General features: G+C 41.9%; 1 pseudogene; it reads left to right on the top strand.

Moving 5' to 3' along the window:
• The first annotated feature begins 9,436 nt into the window (after positions 1–9,436).
• LOC121154543 lies at positions 9,437–9,535 on the top strand (annotated as a pseudogene).
• Positions 9,536–12,232: the final 2,697 nt, after the last annotated feature.

Below are 12,232 nucleotides of genomic sequence, written 5' to 3'. Positions count from 1 at the left end.
TGGCTGATTAGACCAGGAAATGCCTCTGAAAAGATGAAGCAAGGAGGGATTCAGTCCTGTGAAACTTGGGGAGGGGAGGGAAGCTTTCCAGGAAGTAGGGAAAGCAAATACTAAGGCTCTGAGAAGTTGAAAGTTAAAAAGATACCAAAAAACTTTAAAAAACTTCCTTCATTAAAAAGTTCAAAACAAAGGAAATACTTTATCTTGGGTATTACTCATTGGTATACAAAGTACTGAAATGTCAAAACATAGCTTATAAATGTGTACAATTATTGTTAATGAGTCTTTTTTTAACAGAGAGAGAGAAAAAAAGCTCTGAGAGGGAAATATCGCTTGGCGTATTTAAGAACCAGCGTGGCGGTTAGGGTTCCTGCCCTGAGTTAAGGGAGAAGAGAAGAGGATTGAGATTTTCGAGGCTAGACCATTTCTAACTGTTGAGAGTCACTAAAGAAAAGAGTAGTAATAAATAGTGAAATAGGATTTAACATTTTAATATGGTTAACCTGGCTACTATCTCCATAATGAAGTTGTGTGTGTGTGAGAGAGAGAGACAGAGACAGAGAGATAGAGAGAGAGCGAGAGAGAGGAAGAGAGAGGGGCTAAAAAAGAGATAAAATGAAAGCAGTGAGATCAGGTAGCATTTCCTGGTAAAGTCCATGCTAAAAAGTCTGTAGTCTGGGTTTAGAACGTTCATGTAAAGAACAGAAAAATTATATCTAGAGAGGGTAATTGGCTTATCCTTTGGGCTAGTAAAGCTGGGACAAGAACATAGGTACCTTAGTTATAAATACATCTTTTTGGTTGGAAAGTCAGATATACAGAGGAGAAGAGACAGAGAGGAAGATCTTCCGTCCAATGATTCACTCCCCAAGCAGCCACAAAGGCCGGAGCTGCGCCAATCCAAAGCCAGGAGCCTCTTCCCGGTCTCCCACATGCATGCAAGGTCCCGAGCTTTGGGCCGTCCTCTACTGCCTTCCCAGGCCTCAAGCAGGCAGCTGGATGGGAAGTGGGGCTGCTGGCATTAGAACCGGTGCCCATATGGGATCCCAGCATGTGCAAGGCAAGGACTTTAGCTGCTAGGCTATCGCACTGGGCCTTAAGTACCTTAATTAAAGCTAAAGGATTTCCCCATTATTTTGTGCTTCATTTAAAGCAAAGGGCATACAGAAATAAAGCCAAGGAAATTTGCAAGGGAAACTGTGTCTGGTTTACTACTGATGTGTGTATGTGGAATTAGAAGGCAAGTTCATTTTAGTGCATAAGATTTTGAAGTCTATACATAGTTTTTTCATGATTTTTTTTAAAAGAAAACTTTCTGAGAATTCTTCTGCATGGATTTCAAATTATAAAAAATTATGATTCAGTTAACTTTTTGAAGTGTCCTCAAGTATATGTATTCATGTATGGATCTACACTTCTTCACTTGTAATGGAGTAGCTGTATTCTCATAAACCCATAGCAAATTGGAAATATTTTAAGTTGAAAATACATTCAATACTGCTGAATACTACAGCCTGGCCTCGCCTACATGAATGCGCTCAGAACACTGACATTCGCATTTCATCAAAATTGTCTTAAAAACTCTATGTTTTAATAACATGTTGACTGCGTCACATAACTGAATACGGGCCACTGCAGGAGGCTGGTTGTTGACCTTAGTGGTTGTGCAGCCGGCTGGGGATTGTGACTTCCTATCGTGACCCAGCATGATGAGGGAATATCACACCGCATATTGCCAGCCTGGGAAAAGATCAAAATCTAACATTCGAATTATAATTTCTAGCGAAGGCTTTTACACCATTAGAAAGTGGAAAAGTCTGAAACGGATCCGCGGTGAGTGAGGGAGCGTCTGTGTGCACACACAGCGTCCTGGCACCGGAGACATGCGCCGTCAGTGTGTGTGGCAAGGATGAATGAGGGAAGCTGGAAGAGCAGGCAGATGGAGGCAGAGGGCCTTAGGAGAAGAAAAGGAGAGGAAGGGCGTTCGTTCGGTGAGACTACGTTGTCCCGTGCCAGCTGACATAATTAACATAACGCCGCCTCTGTCCACAATGACATTCACAGGGGGGGAGGCTGGAGATTTCAACATGGCTTTGACAGGCTCCGGTGAGCTTGTGTGAAGGGAGATGGGTATTTGGAGCAGTGGAGCAGTTTCTCTAATTGTGCTGAAGTATTATCATGAATTTGAGTCTCAAAATGGGATGGAGGAAGAGCCTCTCCTCCAGCAGCTGGTAGCTTCCGGTTGGCCTCTCCTGATTCACACTCATAACCTTTCACGTTGCAAAGTGTTCTTCCGGTTTTAATCCAAGGACCTATGAACTAGGGAGACTTCAGTGTCCCCAGGAAAACTTCTAGTGCTAAGAAATACATGCAGAAACTATGGGGACCTTTCTACCTTACTCCAGGTTAATTCATTTTGAGTGAGGGGCTGAAAGCATCGCGCGAGCAGACTGAATTTAGATCCTTGGGGTGGGGGGGCTCTTTCAGGTTCCAGCTTCTTCCTCGGAAGCAGGTAGGACCATGGAGGAAGCAACGCTTCCTATCAGCGCTCATCAACCCTGACTTGCTCACCAGACTCTCACTTTCCTTTCTGTAGCCGGGGCTGCACTTGGATTCTGACAGTCACACGAGCGTATTTTTCTTGGAAAGTCAGATATACAGAGAGAAGCAGAGACAGAGAGGAAGATCTTCCATTTGTTGATTCATTCCCCAGGTGGCCACAATGATGAGAGCTGAGCTGAACCAAAGTTGGTTCCTGGGAACCTCCGGGTCTCCTACGTGGGTGCAGGGGTCCCAAGGCTTTGGGCCAACCAGGGTCCTGTTCTTGGCTGCCCTCCCAGGCCACAGACAGAGAGCTGGATGGGAACTGGGGCTGCTGGGATTAGAATTGGTGCCTATATGGGATCCTGGTGTGTGCAAAGCGAGAACTTTAGCTACTAGGCTACTGCACTGGGCCTCGTTCTCTCTTTTTTATCCTTTAGAAGCATGTAGACAATATGGGAATGAATTCTTCTATAAATGGTTGGAAGTAAGTGTTCATTGGTAAATCCAGTCAAGTTTGGGGAGGTATCTTAGAGGAAGCTTTTTAATTTATACATTGAATTTATCTAATGTATATATGACTATTGGGATTGTGTTTCTTCTTGTGCTGATTTTAGTGAATCGTATTTTTTAAGACATTTGTTGATTTTAATTTTTCACATTTGTGTGTGGTTTTTGCTTTGCTTATCTCAGTCTCTTCTGTTTGTCATGTTGGTAATGCATGCTTTCTCACTTGCTTCTTGGCTTTTTCCAGGGAATAAGCCCTTTTCTTTGTCTCTTCAATAACCAACCTTGAGCTTTCCCTCCTATAATACAAATCTGTTTCCATTGTTTGTTTTTCATTCCTTGCTGTATATAATTGCAGGTTCTGATTTGTCTCTTTTTCTGGTTTCTAGAAACTTATGTTTGATAATTGATTTTCATCCATTCTTATTTTCTAATTAGGTCTCAAATATTTAAGATTTCTTTTCCTCAAGCTTCATTTTAATATATTCAAGGCATTGTGATAATTTGTATTTTAATATTGAGTTCAAAACATTTTGAAATATTCGCTCTGCTTTATTCTTTGATCCTGACACCTGTTTAGAAATGTTCTGTTTAATGATGTTATTCCATTATTTTCCAACTTACATGATATGTTTGGAAAGTCAGCAGTAAGTCTTACTTTTTGTTCATATTCATTCCTTTATATGAATTTGTTTATATGAATATAAAGGAATTAATCTTACATGTTTTGGTTGCTTAAAAGATTTTTCAGGTTTTCATTTTTAACAATCAGTTTTACATGATGTTCTTTTTTAAAGGATTTATCATTTTTATTGCAAAGTCAGATATATATAAAGAGAAGGAGAAACAGAGAGGAAGATCTTCTGTCCGATGATTCATTTCCTACATGACCTCAAAGGCTGGAACTGCACTGATCTGAAGCCAGGAGCCTCTTCTGGGTCTCCCACGCGGGTGCAGGGTCCCAAGCCTTTTGGCCGCCCTTGACTGCTTTCCCAGGCCACAAGCAGGGAGCTGGATGGGAAGCAGGGTTGCTGGAATTAGAATTGATGCCCATATGGGATCCTGGCACATTCAAGGGGTGAGGTCTTTAGCTGCTAGGCCACTATGCTGGGCCAGATGTCCAGATGTTATTTTTATTTATTTATTTTTTGATGAATATCCTGCTTGAGGCTAATTGAGCATTTCTGGATTTGTGTCATCATGTATTTCATCAATGGCAAAATTCCTTATTACTTTGTCCTCCACTCTGCCTCTCCATGTAGTGGCTCATTTATACATATATTAGACCTTTTCATTATGTTTTATATGTCACTGATTTTTTTAATTTAAAAAAATTATTATTATTGGAAATGCAGATCAGTTTTATAGTGGGAAAGAGAAACAGAGAGAAAGATCTTCCACCTGCTGGTTCACTCCCCAAATGGCTGCAATGGTCAGCACTGAGCTGATCCAAAGGCAGGAGCCAGAAGTTTCTTCTGGGTCTCCCAAGCTGCTGCAGGAATCCAAGGCTTTATGTCATCCTTTGCTGCTTTCCCAGGATGTAAGTAAGGAGGTAGATGGGAAGTGGAGCAACCAGGACATGAACTGGTACCCATACGGGATCCTGGTGTTTGCAATTTGAGATTTTTACCATTAAACCATTGTGCCAGGCCCCCCTACACACGATCTTTTTTATATATTCTGTTCTCAATTTTTCTTGGCAGCAGTCAGAATCTTTTTTATTTTTTTCACTAGTCTTCTATTTTGCTATGCTCAATCTGGTTTTATACATGCATATTGAATTAATTTTTAAATCTAATATTGACACCCGCCTTTTATTCTACTTCAGATTCCAGTTCTTTGGCAAAATTGTTTATCATTTAATCAACCTTCTGCAACACGTTTATTCTGATTGTTTTGTAGTTATTCTCTGATAATCCTAAAATCTAGGTCATCTGCTAGAATGATTATCTGACTTTTTCCCCCTTAGGTTTTGGTTCTTCATATCTGCTTATTGGCAACTTTGTTATTTTTTTTTGAGTGGCTACTTTAAAACCTATGTGAAAAATTATCATGGTTCTGGACCGTATTATCTTCTGGAAAGCAATACATTTCATTTTTGTTGATGGATAGATTATAGACAGATCCCTTGATCCAATGATGGATTTAAATAATTTGGAACAGTTTTAAGCTTTCTGAGCATTGTCTATTTTTTAAAAGACATGCATTTTTATTTGAAAAAAGTTACAGAGAGAAGGAAAGATAGCGAAAGATCCTCCATCCACTAGTTTGTTCCCCTAATGGCCACAACAGTCAGAGCTGGTTGGAAGCCAGAGCCAGGAACTTCTCCTGGATCTCCCATGTGGGCACAGGGGTCCAAGAACTTGAGCCATCCTCTGCTGCTTTTTCCAGACTATAAGGAGGTAGCTGATGGGAAGTAGAATCACTGGGATATGAAAAGGCTCCCAGGTGGGACACTAGCACCATAGCAGAGGATTAGGTTACAATGCCACAGAGCCAACCCCATTGCCTATTTCTGATTTATCTTACTCCTTGGGCATGGTCCATCAAGGTCCAACTGAAAGCAACTACCTTTTATTTGGCAGTATCTGAACCCCAGTTTTTTCTTTCTGTAAGTCTGTGATACTGACAAAATTATTGTTAAGCCTTTAAACAGTTAACCACTTAAAAAAATAATATCTATCTTCATTTTGTAATGAAGTCATTCCTGAGTATTTTTCATGAAATACCCCCACAATCATGACCATTCTTTTTTTTTTTTAATTTTTAGGTTTACAGAAAAGTTTCTGGATGCCTTCCATCTAGTTTCTGCTCATGTTTACCTCTTATGTAACATGGCACAATTGTCAAAACAAAGAAACCAGGTGGATATTGTGGCACACTGGGAGAAGCCACTGCTTGGGATGCCCACATCCCTAGCCAGGTCCTGGCTGCTCTGCTTCCAATGCAGCTTCTTGTTAATGTGATCCTGGGAGGCAGTCAGTGAAGGTTCAGGTTGCTGAGTTCCTGAATAGAGTTCAAGGTCAGGCTTTGTCCTGGCTCATTTCTGGCTGTTGTCGGCATCTGGGGAGGGAATAAGTGGGCAGATGATTTCTCTAATTCTCTCTTTCTTTGTCTTTCATAAGTAAATAAATAATATTATTACGTTAATATTAATGGAACTGTACATTAAATTTGGGTTTCTCTAGTTTTTCTCTCTTTGTTTTGATAGTTCTAGAACGTACTCTAGGGTACCACATTACATTTAGTCATCGTATCTTTTTAGTTTCTTATGAACTATGGCACATTTCCAGTCTTTTGATGATTTTTATTGACCTTGACAGTTTTGAAGAGCACTTGTCAGGTATGTTATAGAACACTACTCCATTTGGATTTGTCTGATGATTTTCCCATAATTAGACTGAAATGATGGGTTCTTAGGTGAAGAGCTTTTGTGCATCATATCAGCATAAATTAATCACTGCTGATATCAATATTGATCATTTGGTAAAGGTGGTTCCTGTGAGACTTCTTCCCTATAAAGATACTCTTTTCCATTCTCACGTTCTGTTTTCTGGAGGTGAGATATGAAGCCCGGAGAACGCTCAGGGAGAGGGAAATCAGCTCCACCTTCCAAAGAATGTCAGCAGATGCATTTGCTTGGCTTCTTGGTCTCTGACCACACATGTGTGCACTGGGAATTTAGCAAATGAGCATATGAAAAATAGCATGCAGAATGTTGGGCCATCTTCTTGATGGCACCTTTCCTTTGGAATCTTGGCTTCTTAATATTTGTCTGCTATTTTTCTAAAAAGTTTAATTTTTTTTAATTGGAAAGTCAGATTACAGAGAAAAAGATCTTTCACTTGTTGGCTCATTCCCCAAGTGACCACAACAGCTAGAGATGAGCCGACCTGAAGCCAGTAGCCAGGAGCTTCTTCCAGGCCACAAAGCAGGGAGCTGGATGGGAAGCAGAGCAGCTGGGACATGAACTGGTACCCATAAGGGATCCCCGTGTATGCAAGGCAAGGACTTTAGCCACGAGGCTACCCTGCCAAGCCTTTGTCTGCTTTCAAGTATTCCTTTGGCATCAAGTCAACAGCTGTAAGCTCCAGGTCATATCTTTCTGCTTTGTCCTATCATTCTGCCTTGATATCAGAAAATGTTGACTGGAGAAAACACTAATTTTGGGGTCACCTCAGTGTATTTCCTACATTCTCTGGCTCCTGGGTATCTTCTTTGTTTCCTGTTGCCTTCAGACACAGAGGCCAGGACTCCTTCTGGGTTTCCCACGTGAGTTACAGGGAGTTAGTATTTGAGTCATCACTTGGTGTCTCCCGGGAGCATTAACAGTAAAAATAATTGGAAGCAGAGATAGAGATGGGATGATCCCAAGTACTCAGATATGGATTGAGGACATCCTGAGAGGCATCAAAAATATATATTCTCTGATCCTGCATCTGATCCTGATTTTAGAGTTGCTCTTAGTAGAGAGAGGATTTGTCAAATACTAACTACTTCTTCATAGCCAGAGCAATTGAGAGACTCTGTAGGGTTCCCACTGCTACTCTGCTTTGTAGCATGGGTTGGCTTCCTGCAGCCGGAACACTCTCAGCCAAGGTTCATGTCAGTTTCCTCTGTGATCAACTGTTACTTTTCTGTAGTCAAGCATTTTCTCCTTTCTCTGGCTCTCACTTCCACATGTCTAACTCATAGTCAGTCGTTCACATAGAAGACAGAATAACCTTTACAATAGGAAGTCTGATGGGAGGGTGTGTGGTCTAGTCCTTGTGATGTTACCTGTGAAGCTTGGAGCCCACGTAGGAGTGTGTGGGTTGAGTCTCACTGCCCACTCCAGCTTCCTCTTAAAGGGCACTCTGGGAGGAGTCAGTTTATGACTTGAGTGCTTGCTACTCATCTGGAAGATGATGACTAAGTTTTGAGCTCCCGGCTTTGACCTGGTGTAGCTCAAGTTCTTGAAAATGTTTGGGAAGTGAACCAGGGGATGAATTATCTTAGCCCCCTCTCTGTCTTTCAAATAAGAATAAATAATGCTGATGATTTAATATTTTAGAAAATACAGAGTTTTAATATTTTTACTGGATTTCCTTTGCCTTTAGTCTAAAAAGAGATTACTAAAAAAAGACACATCTGTTACTTAGCATGGACATATATGATGAGCCATGATCTCCCTCTTGGGCCACATCTTTGCCCTTTTCCCAATCTCTCATCAAGCTACAGTCTTAAAAAATATTTTTAATTGGCACATGATAAGGGCACGTTATTTATGAATGCAGTGTGGTATTTTTAAAGATTTATTTATTTATTAAAAAACTAGAGTTACAGAAAGGGAGGGAGAGGCAGAGCTCTTCTATCCACTAGTGTATTTCTAGATGGCTGTGATGGTCAGCGTTTAGCTAAGCCAAAGCCAGGAACCAATAGCTTCTTCCAGGTCTCTCACATGGGTAGCAGGGACCCAAGCACTTCGGTCGTCCTCCTTTGCTTTTGCTGGGTCAAAAGCAGGGACGCGAACTAGCACCCATATGGGATTGCTGTAGGTGGTGGTTTTACCCAGTATGTCACTGGTCCCCATGTGGCCTTTCTATAGATTTATACAATGTGTTAATTCTCAGATCAGGGTAACTGGCATATATAACCTCAGACATATTTGTACTTGGGGCATTAAAAATCTTTTTTGTTAGTTATTTTTAAATGTTCAAGTGGTTGTTATCAATCATAGCTAACCTGTTACTGAGTATAGAACATGAGAAGTTATTCCGCTTATCCAGCTGTACCCTGTGCCCATTAACCATGCTCTTATTTTTCCCTCCTCAATACCTCCGAGGCATGGTAATTGCTATTCTACTGTCTACCTCTTTGAGGTCAACTTCAGCTTCCATATATGAATGGCATTATTTGTCTTTCCGACTGTAGAGTTTAATTTTGTTTTGAATCCAGAAAGTCACATGGTTGGTTCTTTTTGTCATTAAGATCACAGTTAAATGTTACATCCTTAAACAAAAATACAACCAATGGGGTCATGGAGTAGTGTGTTAAGCCTCTGCGTGCAGTGCCATCATGCCTTATGGGTGCTGGTTTGAGTCTTGGCTGCTCTACTTCCCATCCATCTCCCTGTTTATGGCCTGGGAAAGCAACAAAAGATGGCTAAGTTCTTGGGCCCCTGCACCCATGTGGGGAACCTGGAGGAAGCTCCAGGCTCCTGGTGTGAGACCAGCACAGCTCTGGCTATTGTGGTCATTTCAAAAGTGGAGCCAGTGAAAATAATGTGGACAAAAATGATATTCACAAGGTGTTACCGCCTTGACGATGTTCTTCATCATGTTCTCCAGATTCCTTTCTTCCATCACTGTCAGCAATTCCATTTTAATTTTCTTCAAAAACAGTTACTGTGCTTGCTTCAGCAGCACATATACTAAAATTGGAATGATACCGAGAAGATTAACATGGCCCCTGTGCAATGTAAATTTGTGAAACATTTCATATTTTAAGATATATTGCAATATGCATCCCTACTTCCAAATCAAAGATGGACTCCCAATGAAACTGTTGGACATGTTTAGATAATGGGATGCTGGGCTGTCTGACATTGTCTGATAGATTTTTTTCATTAAATAACAACAGTAACTGTGGTGCAGAGTCTTATTGTCCCCAATTTATAGAGATTAAGTCATCTATTCAGTTAAAACAAGAAACTGGTGGTACTGGGATTTAACCCAAAGCCTACACTTTTAACTCCTAAGGACATTTTTTTAAAAATTTATGATCCGGGCCCGGCGCGGTGGCGCAAGTGGTTAAAGGTCCTCGCCTTGCACGCCCGGCATCCCATATGGGCGTCGGTTCTAGTCCCGGCAGCCCCGCTTCCCTTCCAGCTCCCTGCCTGTGGCCTGGGAAAGCAGTCGAGGACGGCCCAAAGCTTTGGGACCCTGCACCCGCGTGGGAGACCCGGAAGAGGCTCCTGGCTTCGGACCGGCATAGTATCGGCCGTTGTGCTCACTTGGGGAGTGAATCATCGGACGGAAGATCTTCCTCTCTGTCTCTCCTCTCTGTATATCCGCCTTTCCAATGAAAAAATAATAAAAATAAATCTTTAAAAATTTATGATCCATATGTTATATTTCAGATTAATCAATATAATTAATTTGGTTTTCTTTTGATTTGATGTAGGAGAAACTTGTTTCCAACAAGGAATGGTTTCCTTGATAACAAAAGTATGAATCTCTTGTGGTTCCTTTCTGGGTTTCTAGCGGAAGAGTTTTCAGAATTGAGTTTTGTTTTTGCCCACATGGCATGTGTCTGTCAGTCTTCTGGGACTTGCACCTGGATTTTCCTTGAGGAACTTGCATTCCTCACCCACTGTGATGGTTTGGGGCTGACTAAAGACCCAGGAATGGGAGTGCCTGATGCAGCAGCGCCTAATCCATGTATTCCAGCCACTAAGTAAGTGCCTGTGGTGAAATTAATGTACATCCCAAGTCTGTCTAATCACAGATACGTCAGTATTTTTGCTGGCTGGAAAGAAGCTCAGTTTGTTTTACTTTCCACTTTCTTTCTGTCTTTATGCCAAAGCGTATTAATGGGATCACCCACTACTCCCACAAAACAAAACAGAAAGACTGGAGCCAACATTGAGAAAATTGGAACTGAGAATTGGCGGGAGGCGCATTCCTAATGATTTTGTTTGAGCGCCTGTTGCTCTCTGTCCTCAAAGCATGATCTCTTACTGGCTTTTTGGTTAAATGAGGTGATTAATTTGTTTTGTGTGTAAGCCAGTTTCAGCTGAATTGCTTGCTGTCCCTCACTCTAAGGAAAGTGTGCTACATACAACGTTTCATGCATGCCTGCTCATGGTGAGCTGAATTTGCAGATATGCAACTTTTACCTACTCCCAGAGTGTAGTCTGATGAGAAGCAGAAAGCCATCTTGCGTGATCCCGAGGAAAACCTCAGCAGGCCCCTCTTGCAGCTCTGTGCTCAAGCCCTGGACTCGGCATGAGGGCGGATTTGGGTTTCTCAGGTGGTGGTGGTAATGAACAGACGGAGTGGTTGCTGATGCTCCCATATCAATTAATGAAGCCTGAACTGCAGGGAAACCTCTCAGACAAGTCCTGAGTGTCTTAATCTCTCAGTGGGCCTTCGCCTCTGAAGGCTCACATGGCTGATTATGTGTTTGAGCTGTTGATCCTTTCTTTGATCACACCTGATAGGATTATTCCGTAACGAGATGTGCAGAGAAGCCGGGGCTGTTTTGGGGATGTCCTGGCTCATAGTTAGGCCATGTTATTTGTTACATTTGTTTCCTTTGGTCCTCTGTGCTGCTGTGGAAGATTCCCAGTGGGGATTTGGCCAAGCCACACATGCACATTTTCTGACTCCTCAGCTCTCACCAACGGGTGGAAGTGTCAGCATAGTCTCCATAACTGGGAAAATGGAGCTGGGTAATCCTTAGCACACCACAGGGTTGTTCCTCTTATTTTCATCTTTTTAAAAAAATCCCTCACACCTGATCCTTCTGCCAACATGGGGTTGATATTATAAGGTCCATCTTACAGATGAAGCATAGGGTTACAGTGATAATGGAGCAGATCCATTCCAAGGACAGTGTCATTATTATGCCATCTCATGACCTGCTGTCATCTGGCTGTTTCATAACAACACAGGTAGCCAGTAATACTTCCAGTTTGTATATCTGACAGCTGGAGAGCAACTCTCCCCTGCAGGAGCAGTGTTCTTCAGGTATCCTTAAAGTTTCCTCATTTTCTATGGCTACAATGTAATCATGTCTGTGTGTTATCTTCTTCCCCAGCGTTGATGGTGATTGTCCCCTCAGCATGTAGATTAAGAGTTACTGACATATACAAGTGTTCTGGTGGTGCTTACTGAGACTATGAACAAGAGAATGAGTCCTTTTTAAAAAAACACATTTATTTATTTTTATTGAAAAGCCAAAATTACAGAGAAGCAGAGATAGAGAAAGATCTTCCATCTACTGGTTCACACCAGAAGTGACCACAATGGCTGGAGCTGAGCAATCTGAAGCCAGGAGCCAGGAACTTCTTCTGGGTCTCCCACGTGGGTTCAGGGTCCCAAGGACTTGGGCCATCCTTGACTGCTTTCTCAGGCCACAGGCAGGGAGCTGGTTGGGAAGTGGAACAACCGGGACACGAACCAGCAGCCATATGAGATCC

Source organism: Ochotona curzoniae, unplaced genomic scaffold, assembly GCF_017591425.1.
Source record: "Ochotona curzoniae isolate NIBS_2020 unplaced genomic scaffold, NIBS_Ocur_1.0 contig_1, whole genome shotgun sequence".
In the NCBI taxonomy this organism is placed as follows: Eukaryota; Metazoa; Chordata; class Mammalia; order Lagomorpha; family Ochotonidae; genus Ochotona; species Ochotona curzoniae.
The sequence above is the reverse complement of the archived record's forward strand: the minus strand, read 5'-3'. Positions and strand labels throughout refer to the sequence as shown.